Source organism: Ixodes scapularis, unplaced genomic scaffold, assembly GCF_016920785.2.
Source record: "Ixodes scapularis isolate PalLabHiFi unplaced genomic scaffold, ASM1692078v2 PGA_scaffold4__175_contigs__length_147842914, whole genome shotgun sequence".
Taxonomy (NCBI): Eukaryota; Metazoa; Arthropoda; class Arachnida; order Ixodida; family Ixodidae; genus Ixodes; species Ixodes scapularis.
Window position 1 is genome coordinate 110229211 of NW_024609879.1, and position 18353 is coordinate 110247563.

Here is an 18353-nt window from a genome sequence, read left to right on the forward strand (position 1 = left end):
GGTGTTTGATTTTTTTTATCAAGTTTGTATAGAACGTAGCATGTCTCAAATTTTTATTACGTGCCGTTCAAAAACGTTATATTTGCTTTGAGCAAGTCGGCTCAGGCGTTAAGCCCAATTCACACAACCGGCGTTTAGCCACCCTGTCGATTGGAAACGACTCGACTGCTCGCCGGTTCTTTTGCGCGAGCTTTCGCTCGCGTGCTGTGAACCCTACGATCTGTGGTGCGCAAAACTAGCACAATTAGGCACGACTGTCGTCCCGGTGGAAGCTGCAGAGAGCGGAAACCGAAGACAACGTCGCATAAAAGGAGGTCGGTCCGGGGATTCCTGATGTAACAGTCACTATGCTCTACGAAATGCCGAGCGTGAAACGCTATGCCCAGTGCCACACCGCAGTTTTTCTTTCTTTTCTTTCTTGGGTATTGTCATTCCCGTCATTCGGCGAGCTCCCTAGGTAGATTACAGCGATTGACTTTCCCAGGCAGTTTGCGGAAGAGAACACGCGCTCCATGTCCCTTATATAAACCCGTGCCACACGGGCAACTCGAATGCCATTTACAACGAATGACATTCGCCCCAAATGTCATTCGACGGGTGCTACACGGCCTGCACGTATGGCATTCGCTGCAAATGTCATTGCCACCGAAGGGGTTTGGCGGAACTCATTCGCATTCTGTCACGGGCCAAATGTGTAGCCTCTACCTTAGGCCCCAAGTAAAAAACACCAATGTGATTGCATTAATCAAAGTATACCCGAACTAAAAGTTATTTATTTGTGTTTGTTTTTATGTATGAATTACCTGGTGTTGCGTTTTTTTTTTACTCCACTTTTGTAACCCCCAATCCTGCTTGGGCCGCAATTGGCCTGCAGTATTCCTAAATAAATAAATAAATAAATAAATTCGCGACTCCAATACACTATAGGTGGCGCCACTCGTTTTTCAAAATGGCGGGTTTAGTGAGGGTCGGAGATGCGTGCCGCTGCTGAGCGCGTCTAGTGTGCTGGCTTTACTGAGCGACACAAATTATTCCTGCTTATACGAGGAAGCTAGGGTGTTATGAGCGCAGGTCACCTCTTTATTCTGAAAACAAGAACGGTGTTTAGCGTAATACTTACTCCAGGAGGCACGTCTTAATTCTGGAGAGAAACCAAAACTAACCTTTATTTTTTATTTAATTTCTCGGTATAGGTCTTAATTTCAGAATCTTCATAACTCAAAATGTGTCCTCACACCGTAATTATTTATTTTAAAAAGTTGTTCGCGGAAACGTTTGTTCCTTTAAAGACAGGGTCTTTCATACAGTTTAGAGGTAACACAGAATATTATTATTTGTTGAAAAAATAAGTGCCGATATTTGTGCGTTTTTGCTGCTTTTTCTCGCTCAGATAATTGTCATATGAAATAATGAATGACCTGAGGGGCTTTCAATGGCTTTTTCGGTATATAGATGATTAATTGCTTTAACATTTTTCCCAGCACCAGAATAACAAAATAAATCCAACTTATACAATATGTTCATAAAACGAACTAAGAAACGCTGTTCTCACTACAAAAATTCGAAGACGAAATCGGAGTCAGCACTCTAAAAAAAGCCCGTGCGTCTACTTTCCCACAGAACACTCAGAGAGCCAATCACCGCAGTTTACGGAGGAAGCTCAGCAAATGGCGATCTAGAAACATACGTTTAGACCAAAAAACGCGGTCTGAGTTGTGACATTAAGCAATGCAAGCGTGACGTTTTGCATTGCTTAATGTCACAACTCAAACTGCGTTTTTTGGTCTAAGCATATGTTTCGGCATCGTCATTCACTGAGCTGCCTCCGTAAACTGCGGTGATTGGCTCTCCGAGTGTTCTGTGGGAAAGTAGACCCACGGGATTTTTTTTACAGTGAGGCAACTGAAGTGTGCATGTTTTTGAAGCAACGCGTAAGGCATAGGAGTTTATATTGCATTCATGGAGTGTTTGACCGTTTGTCTATCTTGATAACGATGTCAGAGGTTTTCATGTGCTAAAAAGAAAACAAAATGATACCTTTCACGAAAAGCTATTATGGTTAAATGGCGTATTTTTGTGATCGTGGTGTTGAGAGCAAACATTGCCGCGCTTTGATTAATAATAATATAAATATTAAAATTAAGATATTTTAATACGCAATTTTTCAAGCTCTAAAATGATTAGTTGCTTATGATATAATTTCAAACGCGCGAACAAGTATTACAATCTAAAGTGTGTTAATTATCATCACTGGTGCCAAATTGTAGCATTTTCAATGACCAAGTTACAAAATAAATAAAGTCTAAAATCAGTGACAACGTTCTAGCTTATGCGAGAAATTCATGAAAAATTAAATTAATTGTGGGTGCTATCAAAGTAGCGATTTTCGACAATCGGCAAAATTTCCAAAGTCGCCGCCAGTATATATATATATATCCTTACGTGCAAAATTCCTCCTTCCCCCCCCCCCTCTCCCGAAAAATGAAAACGGATTATTTTTTTTTAATTACTACTATTTTTTTAACATTTATTTGCTTTCGCATTTGCTCACCGTCGTTTTTGCCAATCTCAGCCTTTCCAGTTCGAAGGAACGCCTACCTGCTTGCGCGTCTGCTCACTGCAGCACGTTTTGTTGGCGCTGGAAGCCGGTGAAACAGTAGTGAGTTTTAGTATTGCGTGTACGACGGAACCCAAGCGCTGTGTGTTTGTGTTAGCTTTGCGTGTTCCACGCTGCGCGTGCATGGAGCCCAAAATTGCGGTCTTGGATCGGAGCATTCAACGATGCGCACGCGCAACGTGGAGCACACCACCCTAACGCAAACGCACTGCTCTTTCGTTTGCTTCTATACGCAATACTAAAACTCTCCAGTAAGGTACAATCCAATACCGGCTGCAGCACTACGTTGGGACAGTGAAGAGTGTTGTTTGCATTCGTAAATTTCATTTTGCGAGCCATGATCGCTTGCAGTTCCGGCGTGCCCGCTGTGCAGGAAAATCGGGGGACCCTCACTAGAGCGCTTCCCGTTTCCGCCGCCGGAGGGCGAGCAAGGAGCTGGAGACGCGAATACTAGATTTGAAGCGCGGCTTGTCACATAATTGCAGGCGGCTACTCTTTAACCCAGTAGACAGAGCCACTTCGCCTGCGTCGCCATCTTTTTCGCGTTTCTTCTCGATTTTGTTACGTTTTGTTCGAACTTCGAAGCTTCTTCCGATGAAGCCGCAAGCGCCGCAAGAAACCACCTTTGGTTTCTCGGGTACCGTCAACGTCATCGGTGCAATGGGCGGTGCGCAGCAAAAGCAGCAGCCAGAGCCACGGAGTTCGAGAGCAGCTGCTCTTCGATTTCACGAACGTGAGAGTGAGCGTCCTCATGCAGCTTCGGCTTCGAGCCTTTGCTGCTCGCACGGTGCTTGGCGCGTAAATAAATGAGGGCGCTCATTAACCGTCGCACCCGTTTGCCGTCCTCCGGTGCCAGGAACGACACTCGCGACTGTAAGGCGCCATAAATTTTTTTGCGCTTTGGTCAGCTTCTGTCTTTGGCTTTGGCTTATTGCGGCTAGAGCAACTAAAGCGCCGCCAACAAATGAATTACAGCGGAAACGCAAACAAACATAAAGTAATTGATTGCAAAATTTGGTTAAAAGTACATATAGACACTTTTTAGAGAAAATAACCTTGAACAAACGTATTTCGCTTACAAGAAAACTTTACAACTAGTTTTCTTCAGAGAGAAGCCGCTATCATCATCATGGCGCAAAATGACATTCGAAATGTACGTGTAGCACGCGCTTGAAATATAATGTCATTCGGCGCCCGAATGAGATTCGCCCTGAATGGCATTTGCCATGTCCGTGTGGCACGGGTATTAGAGTCTAAAGATCTTTGCATCGCTTATCGCCAAGGCAAAAAAATGCTGAGTTACTGAGATGTGGACTTATGCGCAGTGTCTGATATACGGCACAGCAGAGCTACAGCCCACGCTCCGAGGGCGTTCCACAACTCAGCAGACAAAGATGGCGGCACGCAGCACGCGCCTTTTGCGAAGGTCTATACTTGGGTAACAACTTAAGGAATGCAGGGCGTGGCGAATCGCGAGAGTCTTGTTATCACTCCAAAGCCAATCCGATAGCGGCATCGGACGATAAGATCGCCGAAGTACCAATCGCCAAGCGAGTTTTGAGCGTACGGGGTCGAGGACAGCGCGAACGCAGCCGCCACCAACATCACCATCTTGGCCTCCTGCGAGCCGAAAGGTGGTCGGTCTCTGTCACTCGAACTTGGTAACGATTTGACTACAATGTCGGCATACTCGTTCGCATTTACTGTGCGAGCACGGAAGCCAAATTCGCGGACGATGACCCGTCCGCGCATGCGCGGGGCCAAAATCGGCGCTGTCGCAGTAGTGTGACATACTACAGGGTGAAACAAGGAGACGCCAGGCTCTTTAAATCGACCGGAAAATTGTTTCTTAACCTATCGCGCTATGACTTTGTGCAGCGTTGCCCACAGATGGTGCATTTTTTTCGTAAAATTTGCGAAGAGCGAACTTACCTGAGGAAAAAGTAAAGAAAGAAAAAGGCTTAGCTCCTATAGAAACGCAGCGACGCCACCGGTCTGCAAACAATGCGGCGCCGTTTCGCACGGGAGACAAGAGATGGCGCAACAAACGCCGCCAACGAACGAGCATACGGCGCCGAGAGCAGGCCTTTTTAGCAGACGATCTTTTCGACTCAAAAGCGGCGCGCGTTCCGTAGGCTGCGACAGTCGCAGAAACAAAAGACAGGCGCGGTAACAGCAAGGAACTGCAGTTCCTTGTCTGCAAAAGGGCCGGCTCTCGGCGTCGACTGCTCGTTCGTTGGCGGCAGTTGGCGTCAAAACCGCTAGCGCCATCTCTTGTCTCCCGTGCGAAACGGCGCCGTGTTGTTTGGAGACCGGTGGCGTCGCTGCATTTCCATAGGAGCTAAGCCTTTTTCTTTCTTTACTTTTTCCTCAAGTAAGTTCGCTCTTTGCAAAATTTACAAAAAAAAAAAATGCACCATCTGTTGTCAACGCTGCACAAAGTGGTAGCGCGGTAGGTTAAGAAACCGAATTTTCCGGTCGAGTTAAAGAGCCTAACGTCTCCTTGTTTTACCCTGTATTTGGTCAGATCTAGGACCTGTTTGCTCGATCTGCCCCCAACCCCCTCGCGTAGTAGATATTAACCACTGCTTGCTACTACCGCACTCCCTTAGCCCGTCCGTTTTTGTTTTGTTCTTTTGTCTGTGTCTCAATTGCAGAGCTTTAAAGTTTGATGATTCTGCGATATAAGATATTATGTATCCGTACCAAGAGACTTCATGTATATCAACACACTTCTAGCAGTCCAGCGTTCACCCATGATCCACTCTCGGTCAACGGAGTTTTAGGCGTATTCTGCGAACTACATGTATGCGTGCTTTAGGTATAGATTTGATCATTTTTCAAATAAACCACACATTTGCGATCTCACAAATATTGCGGTACCAGCTAGCCGTGCTTAGGGTCCGAAGTGTTCTGTACAAATATTTTCGCTCGTACAGTCGCCACATTTCGACTCGGGGGATTAAAGATAAAACACGTATATACCTAACCCTTTGGATGTTGCAGGCAATCTTGCGTGAGTCGTCTCAATGTTTTGAACGTTTGCCCAAATGAATGGTGTGTGCTGAATAAGCAAAAGCTAAGACAATTTCGGGGAGAGCGAACATCGCGATTGAGCTTGCCACAGCGGCCCCTGCCACACCGAAAGCGATAGCGGGAGAGCATCCAAACTGCTTGTGCCCCAGACACGGATTACGAGATTGCAGCCTCCCTAATCCCCAAAATGAAAAGGTAATTCTCCGCCATGAAACTTCCCGCCTCCCCCGTCTCCTCGTTCATTAGCGAAATAGCGAGAGATAACGCGTCAGGGGTACGTAGAAATGATAAACAAACAATACAAGCGCCGACACAAGCGCTTCTTTCAAAATGAAAGATTTGCTCGCGCTATCCCTTGCCTTTGTTATTTTGTTTGTTCTTTCTACGTATACCTATTGATTTCCACCAAACCCCTCTCCAGTTTACTTAGAAAGAACGACACGTTACCTTTCTCATGGTCCTTAGTGTTGCGTTTCCGTTGCATCAGTTGGAAGGAAATGTGATTTTCATCGCGTGCTTTTGAACCTTTGCTTACACGGCTTCGGCTTTCGACAGCCAGACGCTGTGAAAATCTGATTCGCGCAAGAAATCTTGTGAGCGAAAATACCTTGACAGCTTTGTGTTAGTGCCTCTCTAGGTTACGTCGATTTCGCGGTAGTCGCCAATATAATCTTTAGAAGGTTAAGCGAACAAAACGCCGAACTAAAGGCTTGTCTTGCCCGTCTGATCCAAAGCGCTATTTCATGGTTCCGAAGAAAATAGCTTACACAACTCCTAACCCGGGGGTCGGGTGGGGGGAAGGGGGGGGGGGGGGGGGGGGGGAGGATAATGCGCTTAGTCAAGAACCAGACGACAGAACGTCTGGTTCTTGACTAAGGCTAAGGTATATTTTTGACCATGTGCCTGTTGTGTTCAGCAGTCTCGATTTCACTCATTCTCTCTCTGTGTTCTAAAGCTATCGTGCTCGATTACCCCACTTCGTCCATTTATTTGAATCGTCGTTCCTTAAGCACATCCCCTGAACCGGGGACTAAACATTGTACACTGCTTGAAACTATTATTCTTAACATCAGCGACTTATTTTTGCTAGTTTATAATCCATTTTACGACACATTCTGATGCTATTTGTTGATTACCAACATTCGAATTCAATATCGCGAACAATTGGTTGCGAAGGCTTAGCACACCTTAACGCAATGTACTTAGAATTTGTAAGGCCATGGCTGTCCAAACTGTCATGCTCCATGGGCCCGCTAACAGAGTGAGAACGATACTATTACAAAACGCATTAGTTACTATACTCTGTTCATCTTAAGTCTGAGTAGGGACCAAAACCTAGTTGCAACATAATCGCAGGCTCACACACTAAAAACGCGATGTAACAGCTCATTCTTCGAGCTCGATTAGATCGATTGACGGCAACATATGTATGGAAATACACGCACAAAAAAAATACCGCGAAATAACGCTTTCCGATAAGTTTTGTGAGTCCGACTAGCTAATCCTCGTACTCAAGGGCTATTCACAGACTTATGTTGGGTCCGACCGACTGCGAGGGTTGCTATGTGCGTCGTCTCTAACGAAACCGGTTTTCATCCCGTTTTGTTTGAGCAGACGAAGCTGTTGCCATAGCAACCCTCGCACCTCGTTGGACTCAACGCAAGTGTGTGAATAGCCCTTTATGATGAAACGAAGTACAGAAAAACGTATCGAAAATGCATTTTTACTAAGCGTATTGTCTGTCTTGAGAAGTTTCCGTGCTACAACGACTGCGCTAAATTTACACATATTCGCCTTTTGCAAAAGGGAAAGCCAGGATCGTTATGCCCTATATTCTCTAAGCCCAGCTTAAAGCAAACGCTTACACATACTCGCAGAGTAATGCCTTATAGCTTATTATCAGCACATTGGTTAAGCGAGGTGAGGGCATCTCTCCCATAATCGATGGCTGGATTTATCGCATAATCGATGGATGATGATGGCCTAGCTTTTATAGCCCCAGCAGCTCCAACAGCCAGACAGCAGTTCCACCGTTCTTCAGCAGCTCCAGCAGCACCAGCTGCTAATGCTCCAGCAGCAATCGGCTGATGGAGCCCCAGAGCGGTCAGCTTCAAATTTTCTAAAATTTTACTTAAGGTACTTACTAACCTACCGCTGGGTCACTTTTGCAAAAGCCTCTGTGTCATTAAAAAAAAAAATATATATTTTTCTCATGCAGATATGAATAAGAGTAGATATACAAAGCGATAACAAGGTGAAACTTGCTCGCTCATTATTTGTTTGTTAGATGGGTTGAAAGTTGGGCTATACGCTCCGTGCGGGAACTATAGGGGGCGCTTTGAAAAACGCGCGCAGCGCCGCTAGCGGAGGAGCTGGCGTTCGACAGTGAGGTGCGTTCAGCAGCCTGCGGCGCCTTTTCGCATGCCAAGCTGCGGCGGCGAAAGCGCGCACGGACGAAACTTTTGCTTTTTGAGCCGATACGTTGAAGGTTACGTTACATGAGTGCTGGGGCAGAAGGGCATTTAGCTGTTCACCACTTGTTATATATTGAGTTGGAGTCGTTATACAATTTCTCTAGTTGCGGCCGGGCCGAAAAAGGAGTTGGAGCAATTTTTCGAAAAGCAAGACGGCTGCTTTGAGTGGGAGGTTTATTTCGCTCGTCGCTGTAAACGTAGGACTGCTGGAACGATGATATTTGGAGGCGAGTGAGATGTTCACTAAGTTTCTGCGCTAAGTGGGCCAAGTTTCATTAAGACACCAGGGCCCGTTTGCTCGAAGCACTAACCGCGGCTAAAGTTAGCCGCAGTACCTAGGAGGGGGATTTTGAGATCACGTGACTGGCTCGGTAGGGATGCGGGGAAACATGGCGGTGCCCCAGTGAGTGATCGCCGCTCGCTTTGGAACTAATATGTCGTCGTGGTTGCAATATCGGGCGCGTTAGTCAGCAAATAATGGTGCAGGAGGCTTTCGTTTTGCCTTATCTCACTTGAACCGCAAAGCATGGGCAATGACATCGCCGCATTTTTTAGATAGTGTTTCCATTCTGGGCACTCCTAAGCCTAAATGAACAATATAATTGTCGGCATAGCAACGTCTTTGAAAACCGGATTGTTGATAGCACACAAAAACAGACGGCGTCCCATCAGACCTTTTCTCTAAATTTCCCAAGCACCGAGGTGCATGCTACGACTGTATACTCTGTTTCATACTTAGCGTGCAACGCTGTCAAAGCTACTGGCGCGAGCATAGGGCTTGATCTCGTTGATCATTCGCACGCGTTCTCGCGCAAACAACACCATAGATGAGGCCACGCGCTCGCGCCAGTAGCTTTGACGGCGTTGCACGCTAAGTATGAAACAGAGTATAGTTTCACGCGTCGCACGTGCTGGCGTCTGCAGTAGTAACCGTTCTAAAGCAAAAAGTATAAAACAAATTTTGCCTTGCACGCGCGTTCGTTAAAGCCTTATTATGATTTTTTTACTTCAAATCTTTTATGAGAGAGGCCAGCGCGCATGAACCGTAGAATTACACTTCCAGCGTTCTCCTCGCGATGCTTGGATAATTTAGAAACAAGTCTGTCGGGACGCTGTCTGCTTTTGTGTGCTATCGACAATCCGCTTTCTAAAGACGTAGGCTTAGGAATGCCCCGAATCGAAACACTACCTAAAAAATGCGGCGATGTCATTGCCCATGCTTTGCGGTTTAAGTGAGGTAAAGCAAAGCAAAAGCCTCCTGCATTATTCGTTGCTGACTAACGCGCCCGATATTGCAGCTACAACGACATATTAGTTCCAAAGCGACCGGCGCTCACTCACTGGGGCACCGCCATGTTTCCCCGCACCCCTACCGAGCCAGTCACGTGATCTCAAAATCCCTCTCCTAGGTACTGCGGCTAACGTTAGCCGCGGTTAGCGCTTCGAGCAAACGGGCCCTGGTGTGAAGGTTGTGTTTCTAACGAATAAAGAAATAAAGCTGTACGGGATATCCAATATTGGACCCAAAGTGTTATAGCAGGCTGTGCAAAGTGCAGATTTGGGCACACAGGTGCTTGGACTTGACAGTAACATGACACAGCACTTATTATACCAAAAAGAGGTGGCATAGGGAAATCAGGTGGAAATTTGGTTTGGGTGGCGTAACTCAATGGGAACCGGTTTTGCTCATGAAAGGGCTGTCAAGAGAATACCACTGGTCGTGGGAGGCGGAGACTTTACAGGTAGGAAAGGACTAGTGGACTGTACTTCCAATTGAAACGACTTTGCGAAAGGTGTTTCCAAAGCCGAGAAAACAAAGTTGTCGGCCAACACACGGTTTGGCCGTCAATGGCTTTTTCGGTCAGCTCTTGTGTAATAACCTGTTGTGCGAGGTGCTGATTTTCGGCGCACATGTACTTTGACATGACCGTAACTTGACACAACACTTACTATACCAAAAAGATTTGGCATAGCGAAACCAGGTGAAAATTTAGTTTGGGCGGCGTAACTAAATGGGAACTGGTTTTGACCGTCAAAAGCTGTCAGGATAATACCACTCATTGTGGGAGGTGCACACTTTACAGGTAGGAAGGGACTAGTGGGACAGTACTTCCAGTTCAAACCACTTTGCGATAGGTGGCTCTAAAGCCAAGAAAAAAAAACGTTGTCTACAGAACTCGGGGTATCAGCGTTTCCACATCCAAAAGGAGGCTGATCAAGAAAGAAAGCACACCACATAAACTTCCATACTCAAACGTCGATTCGCCGGTGATTCCGAGTTTCACTGTTGTTTTCTTTAGATTTATATTTGTCACTTTTTTTTACCGTTCGAATTTTTCTTCATGAAGTAAGGATTGCGTGCCATACTTGTACGGAAATATCATCGACACGTACGATGGTGACGAAACTTCTCTGGAGGGCATTCCTCCAACGAAATTGGCACTGCATGCCCGCGAATGTGGGATGGCATTTCAGTTCGTCCCATCAGTGCTAACACATGTAGGCGTTACTTGTACGAAAACAAACGCGGAGCGCAAAGCGGCAGTGTAGAATATGTCAGCCGTGCCGACACAGTGGCAGGCATGATCGGGAGACCAAATTTCTCGCGTCGTACGGCACGGCTCCATCGTTGTCGCTGTCCCACAAAACATCGGCGAGGTGAAAAACTGAAACTTTGGCCCACGAGATACGACGCATAACTATAGAAGCACTTAATGACGCAGCACAGGCAGCACTTCATGCTGTTAACCCAGCGCAACCGCACCGCTCCGACTTCAATCCGTACCAACGTACGCGGCGTGGTTTCGGTTTCGTTTTCTCTGGGGTTCTCACTTCCTACCTTCGGTACCGGCCGCGCGGCGGCGCGCCAGTCGCGTGCAGAGGATATGCACAAAGAAATACTGTAAAGTTTTTAGGTTTCAATTTCTACAAACACATGCAAGGCGCATTAAAACTCAAGTCGTGCCTGAAAAAGCTTTTAATTTCTTTTCCTTTTTTTTCAGTAACCTACGTTGCATTTAACGATGTTTCTAACGAAACTAAAACAAACAGTGCTTGACACTTTTTATCAGAGTGGGAGGTGACGTTCAAGGTGACGTTCAAAGCATTTGTCACGTCCGGCTCATCACTACGACAGGCTTTTAAGATTGACATTTAGGAAGGACGGCGTAAAAGCAAGACGCAAAAAAAGAAGACAAAAAACATTGACGTTACAGATAACATATATACACATCAAAATTCAAACTGCCAAATGGAACACCTTATTTCAAGGAACAGATTAAATTCATGCAGATATGTCAAGCTGTCATCGTTCAAAAGCAGTGCTCATTCACGTCAGGAGAGAAAAAAAATGTAAAAAAAAGCCCTGACGTTTTTTGTTTTTTTTCAAAGTAAAAGCGAAAACTGCCTTTTAAGAATCCAATTCACTGCAGTGGACGCAAATTCAAAATAAACAAAAATAAATTTTGGACAGTCCCCCCCTCCCCCAAACCAAAAAAAAAAACGCACCTTAAAGAATTTTTTTTTTTCGGTTGTAAACATTATTTGCTTTTTAAAACGGGCATTCTGGGGACGTATTTTGTTCGTTCATTCATAATATGTATATATATATTAAATGCTCCACAAAAAAAAGGTGTCGGAAAAATTTTAAATTGGAATAATTGATATGCATCGAAACGATATAGCGCATCTTGTTGTTTCCGTAGTTGGTCGCTAAACGTAGTACATAGCAATGAGCTTCTGAATACCCCTGTATTAAGTCGCGCTCTGCACTCGCTCTCCTTTGCTTTAAAACTGCTCAGTATGTGGTGCAGAACTGCGATTCTAGAAATAAGCTTCGAGCGACAGGCTTTTGTTTTGTTTTGTTTAGTTTTGCATTGATGTCCCTATATCTCGAATTCTATTTTACTTCTTTTCCCCAGAAAAGAAATTTGGCAATATTTTCATAATGACACACACACAACACGACTATCGCTTATCCGATGGTCTTTTTTTTATATTATTATTATTGCATACGTGTAGACTAGTCATCGGTGTCTGTATATTGCATGTAGCAATTTTTTTTTTCTTTTTGGAAGAGAGCCTTTTAAATTCTTGGATGTAGAGCAGCACACTCTTTACCAGCATATCGCACGAGTGGAAGGGAGCAAGGCACGGACCATGACTCATGACGCGAATCGCGATTCAACGCTGCATAAAGCAAATAAAAATTACGCAGCCGTGACGAAAAAGTGGAACGGAGGTGTCTATCGAAACGTGTCTGGATGTATGGCGTACACGGATGCCATCACGACGTTTTGGTTTAATGTGCGCATCATCGATCGGAACGTGAAGTCCGAAATGCCCCACGACTTCACCATGTACGCGCCTATTTTCAAACTCTTTGTAAGGGAGACTGACTTGATGCAAGCTCTGGAGCCAGAGTTTAGTGAGTACATGGAATTTGTTGTACTTCAAAACGTCGCACCGTGTCTCTTTTGACGGTCAGATTTGGTTTTTTAACTCAGACAGCGCTTCACCTCCTCAGCCTGCCAGTGTCCAGTGTTATTCTCAAAGCTCAGGGTCATATTAAGAGGAAAGAAAGAGTGCAGATCAAGGAGAACCTGCGAAAGTACATGCGTGTGGACTATAATAAGCTTACGTAATCCTGATGTGCAGAAGGTGAAGTTCCATGTTTCTTTGTCATAAGCTTCATATCGGACTTATTTCATATTCACTCAAAAAAGACGGTAAACTTTTGTGGGCATAAATATACACCGAAAAACAAACGAGAATTGAGTTTTAAAATAAACACCGAAAAAATACGCCGATTTTCGAAAAAAATAAAAAACGAAAACTCGGAATCTTACATATGAACAAAACAAAAAATGAGGGAGCTAGAAACAAACGTAAAGCACTCCAAGCAAAAAGTGTACGCGCATATACGTAGCAAAGTCCATTTGTTGTCGCGACGATAAAGTAGTTGTTTTTGTCGTTTTTAATGATTAACCGATTTGTTTTAGGAAGTTTACGAAAGTTTCACTAATGCAGTCTGTGCAGGTGAGTTATACGTCCAGGGGAGCATAATATAAAGTAATGCTCGTCACGATATGTCAAATAAGTAACTACTTATATTTCGTCGATTCTTTAATTAGTGAGAAAAACATGTGGTTCCAGTTCGAACCTCGCTGAGCTTCATCGAAAATCGGTACGTTCTAGAAACGAAAAGATGGGGTTTGCGGGAAGCAGTGTAGTGAACTAAAGTTACCACTCCTCCAACGGCCATAAAACTGGCGGTGTGTGAACCGCGGATGGCTAAGAGAGGGAAAGCATCGCGCGCTCCTTGCGCGCTCTCCGAGTCTTTCTAAACTCGACTGATTTAGTTAGTAACTTTCGATGACGCTCGGCAAGTTCGTAATTGAATTGACACAAGTTTGTCGTCGCTAATTGAAAAAAAGTTAATTAACAAATTTCAGTTAATTACTCGACTGATCGTGAGGAATTAGCACCCTACGGTAGTTCCCACTGGCAGTGCGTGACTCACCCGAACGCATCGCGCGCCGTCGTGTAGCTGTGACCGGCTTTCTTTTAAACAGCTGTCTAAATCCTAGAAACACCGATCTGTAATTCTGATCCTATATGGGTCTAGTTTCGGTACGGTACGTATACGCTCAGTGTACGGAACCATGTCAAGTTATGCGTTCGAAAGAAGATCTCCATCAATCAAGCGTGTCAGCGCCAAAAAAACAACAAAAAAACATGAAGCAGCCGGTTACGTTGTTAATACATCATACAAAAAACAGTCCGCTGACACCGTCAAAGCCTCATCCGCGGAGTTTCTCTGCAGAGAATTATCCGCGGTGTTTCTACGCAGATTCTCTCAAGAAACTCCGCTCGTCTTTTTGTACAATGAAGGAGCAGTGTGACTTTGCCTTTAATGACATCGAGAATCGCCTTATACATGTGGCGTGTGGAACTGAAAATAAAATAGCGGTTTTCTTTATTCGAGAAATAAATATCCAGTTCGAGCTTTTTTTCCTGTTTTGGGGGAGTTTTTTTTTTTTTTTTTTTTTTATTGCTATCCTGGTGTATGACGCCCTATGGAGTTTATTAAAAATTAAGTTATCTAGAATAATAAAAATTTTCTCGAGACAAAGTAATTGAGTTTCCCTACGTGGGGATTAATGAGAATCCATCCTGACACGAAGCGCTTTTGTGGAACAGTATATTACGGTTCCTCACACTGCCTAAACTTTTGCGATCTCCTTAAAATGACGCCGAAGGCAATTATAAATTTATTGTTATCAATATTTAATTTTTAGATGATTAAGAGGCTCATAAGCAAGGACGAATTTCGTGCTTTATTTAAGATATAATTTTTTTTTTTTTGTTTTGTTTATGTCACAAAACATAATATTTGAAGGGATCAAAACCAACGAGGGAAACACAGTCGTCGCCTCTTTCCTCTCGTCAACAGAGCATCGGAACTTCAAACACTGCGATAAATCAAAGTCGAACAGTGAAATTATTTTACTCGAAAAATTATTAAAAGAGAAATATAAATAACTACACATATGGGCAAAAGTATTCTTAGAAGACAGAAGTTTGTGCATGTCCCCTCAAAAGAACGGGGTAGAGACTACAGAGCACGTGGCGAAGACTCAGAACAGATGGATGGATAAATGAATGCACACGGCTGGACACTTTTAATTTGACGGCGGCTTGCGACTCACAACAAGTGTTTGTTCTTTTTATCCCGCGAATGTTCGCACAAACTCTTGAAAATTTTAGGGACTTATTTCTACGCGCATGGAGGGCTCAACAAGCACGCAGACGTCACTGAGCAACTCCTATCGGCGCAGACAACCAGAATACTGAGCACGAGATCCTCAAAGAACTGTGACAACTGCCCCACCCGGGACCGCCTATTCCGGAGGTGCTCGCGCCATGGCAAACACGGGTCAGCCTAACTGACGATGCACCGTTTCCGAGTCACATGGGCCTCGATCATCCCGAGAGGAGGTCCCGATTCGCCAGGGATCACGAAGAGCTTGTCATAAATAGAGACGGAATGAAACACGCCTCCACCTACACCTACGCGGGAGCAAGAAGGATACCGCCCAATGGACCGGAACAACTTCCATGAGCGGCGATAAAAGTGTAGACACCACCACCCACGAGGTCGACGCGTGTGTCCCTGTTCGCGGGGATGGGCGTCAAGGGTTCCTAACTCAGCCGTATAGCCTCCTACATACTTACAAAGCCTGGTAGATCGCCACGAGAAGCGGCCGCCAAAATGAAAAAAGTGGAGCGGTAGACAACGGATGAGAGGAGAGCCACGTGACTGGCGCCCCGCTGCGGCGAGACGCCAAAACACACTTTTTCCAAGCGAACTACTGTGTTTTGGGTCCTCGCCGCTGCAAAAGCTGTGCGCTGACGTCCAGGTTCCCCGAGAAACGGCTCTTCGGTGCACTGTGCTACCAGATCCTCGCTCTCCAAATCTGCCACCGGGCAGCCTATGGCTCCGTCGCCGAACTGCCAGGCTTTGTGAGTATAGAGGAGGCTATGCTCGAGGCTATTCTACGAGAGGCCCCCCACGCAGAGGGACGCCACACCATGTAGACTGAAGTGAATACCGTCACCATTTACACGGATTCACGAGAGGCGTACTCGAAATGCAGAAGTGTAATCGCGTCTCCGAGAAAACGGCTGCGAAAAATGCACGAAGTGGCGGAACGGCTATTCCATGAAAGGAAGACCATTTTGCCGTTTGCAAACATGAACCGCTGCTTGCGTCCCAAGCAACTTGAGGTCGCTCCGTCTTTGCAAGCCTGTCGAGGTTGCTTATGTCACCAGTGCTATAAGCATAAATTCTACGCAGACAACAGAGTTGCAGATTTAGCGAGGGCCATCGGATGTACGATCTAACGTCTTGGAGGCGACAATTTATTTTGCAATATTATTCGAAAAAGAAAATTTAACAAATTTCGCTCTTCTTGGTTTTTTTTAGCGTTCGCCTAAAGAATTGGAGGTTAAATGTTTCATCGACGTTTCAAGCAGGGGTGTTTATGTGGGCCTTGATCATTCTTTTTACGAGCACCTCTTGGTGGTGCTTGCAAAGAAAAGGGTCTATAGAATGGATGCCACCACATTCGGGCATTCGGCCAAAGTAATGGCCTCACAGGGAGTCACGAGCAGCATTGTGCAGAACAACCGTGATGGACGCAAACGCCAAAAAAATCGAGCTCAGAGCCCCCGGATATACACCCGAGGACCGAGCAAACCCAGATCTTCGGACGACACCCCCGACACCGCGGGAATGCTGCATGGGCCTATGGAAAGAGAGGTCATCACCGACAAGAAACAAAAATTCATCCTCCTCATACCAAAAAAAAATAAAAACGCCGCCACCGGAAGCCGACATTACAGGGACATCCCAACGATGCCCCCGGGCCTGAACCGCACAGCTCAAGTCACGATCAGACGAATCGCCACCAACACCGCCCTGGCGCCGGTGTTGAGGCAGCGGGTATTCAGAAAAGACCCGAACGAGGGCATGTGCCGAGACTGCGCCGTGCCGACAACTACAAACCACCTAGCGTGGAACTGTCCAATGTACTCTGAAGCCCGGCAACGAGCTCTTGCAGAAATACCGCAAGACCAGCGACGCTCCAGCTGCGAGGAATGGATTTCGACACAGAACGGGACGCCGGGAACGGTGAACCTCCTGTGGCGGCAGCTCTACCTCTACGTGAAGGCCGACGGAGGATCGGAGGCCCTACTACCGCAGGTTTAACCGCCGCTGCTAACGCCGTAAGGCAAGATCGGCACTGACGTGGCGAAATAAAGACGTTTAAAAACAACAACACAATTGCGTGATATCGTCGCGGATGGAAAAGTCTCGACGAGCGTAAAACTGAAAATAAAGGCCTCATCGGCGAACTTGTGCCAGAAACAAACGAAAGAACTAGCGTCGAAACAGAAGCAGCGAACGTCGCGGTGTTGGCGTAACAGCTGGAGAGCCCGTCGTCGTCGAAAGAGTCAGTCGGCAAAGCCGCGCTCGGATCCTTTTCTACTAAGCTCGGCTTCTGCAAGACTCCGTCTAAAATGTTCGAAAGTCTCGTGTTTGTTTTATTGTTTTCTTTTTTATGTCTTTTAATGCTTATTTAACGAAGTGATAAATATGTCTCGTGTTCTGGGACCGGTTACATTAAACTTCAAGCAAAAATATATAGGATTTTATGATCATACGGACTAACAATTCTGAAATATGTACACGTTGAATAATGCATTAAATTATATACAGTATGTTTTCGTTTTGTTATTACCTTTACAGATTTGTTTTAAAAAGCCATGGTTACACTTATGCGGTTTGTGCGAATGAGTTATACGTCCAGGGGAACACAAGGGAGGTGGCTAATCCTTGCGATAAGTCGGATAATTAACTGAACTTCCTTAATTAACTTTTAATTAGTAAATATTATTATATCGTTTCAATTAGGAACATTCCGAGCATAAGTCATTCTAAGAAGAGTTGATTTAGCGTTTTTCGATGACGCTCAGTACGCTTCTAATTGGAACCATATGTCTATTTTCACTAATTAAAAAGTTAATTAACGAACTTTAATGAATTAGCCGCTTTATCGCAAATATTAGCCACCCCGAAAATGCCCCCCCCCCCCCCCCCCCCCCCCTGGCCGTATAACTCTCTCGCACAGACCACATACGTGTAGCTTTCGTGGCTTTTTTTTTTAAACAAATATGTAAACTAAAAACAAAAAAACACCAGATACACTTCGAAATCATAAGAACTTCCACAATTAAGCCGCGGAAACACCGCCCATACATCGTATACAAAAGACAGTCCGTCATCGTATCCGCAAAGAACGACGTACGATGTATATAAGCAGCATGACTCTGGCCTTGGAGATTGCGCGATAAATGCGTATGTACGATAAATCGCAATTATATAAAGAAGGAGATGGTCCGCGTGCACCCCGATGTGCGTCCCCTAAATTGATTCTTAACAAACCGAAAAAAAAATAAGACGATTTCATTGAGCCTCTCAGCTTTTAATAATAAAAAAAAGAAACATCATCGCCTTAATGGAGTGAAGCGATTCAACTCCGCCGTAAAAACGGCAGCTCGCGTCGCGCTTTTCGACGCGGTCATTAGCTTTTCCCGCTGCTTCCGCCGACAAAGTCCCGATAAAATATCGTTTTCGTCGTCCGCGTTTCTTGAGTGCGCTG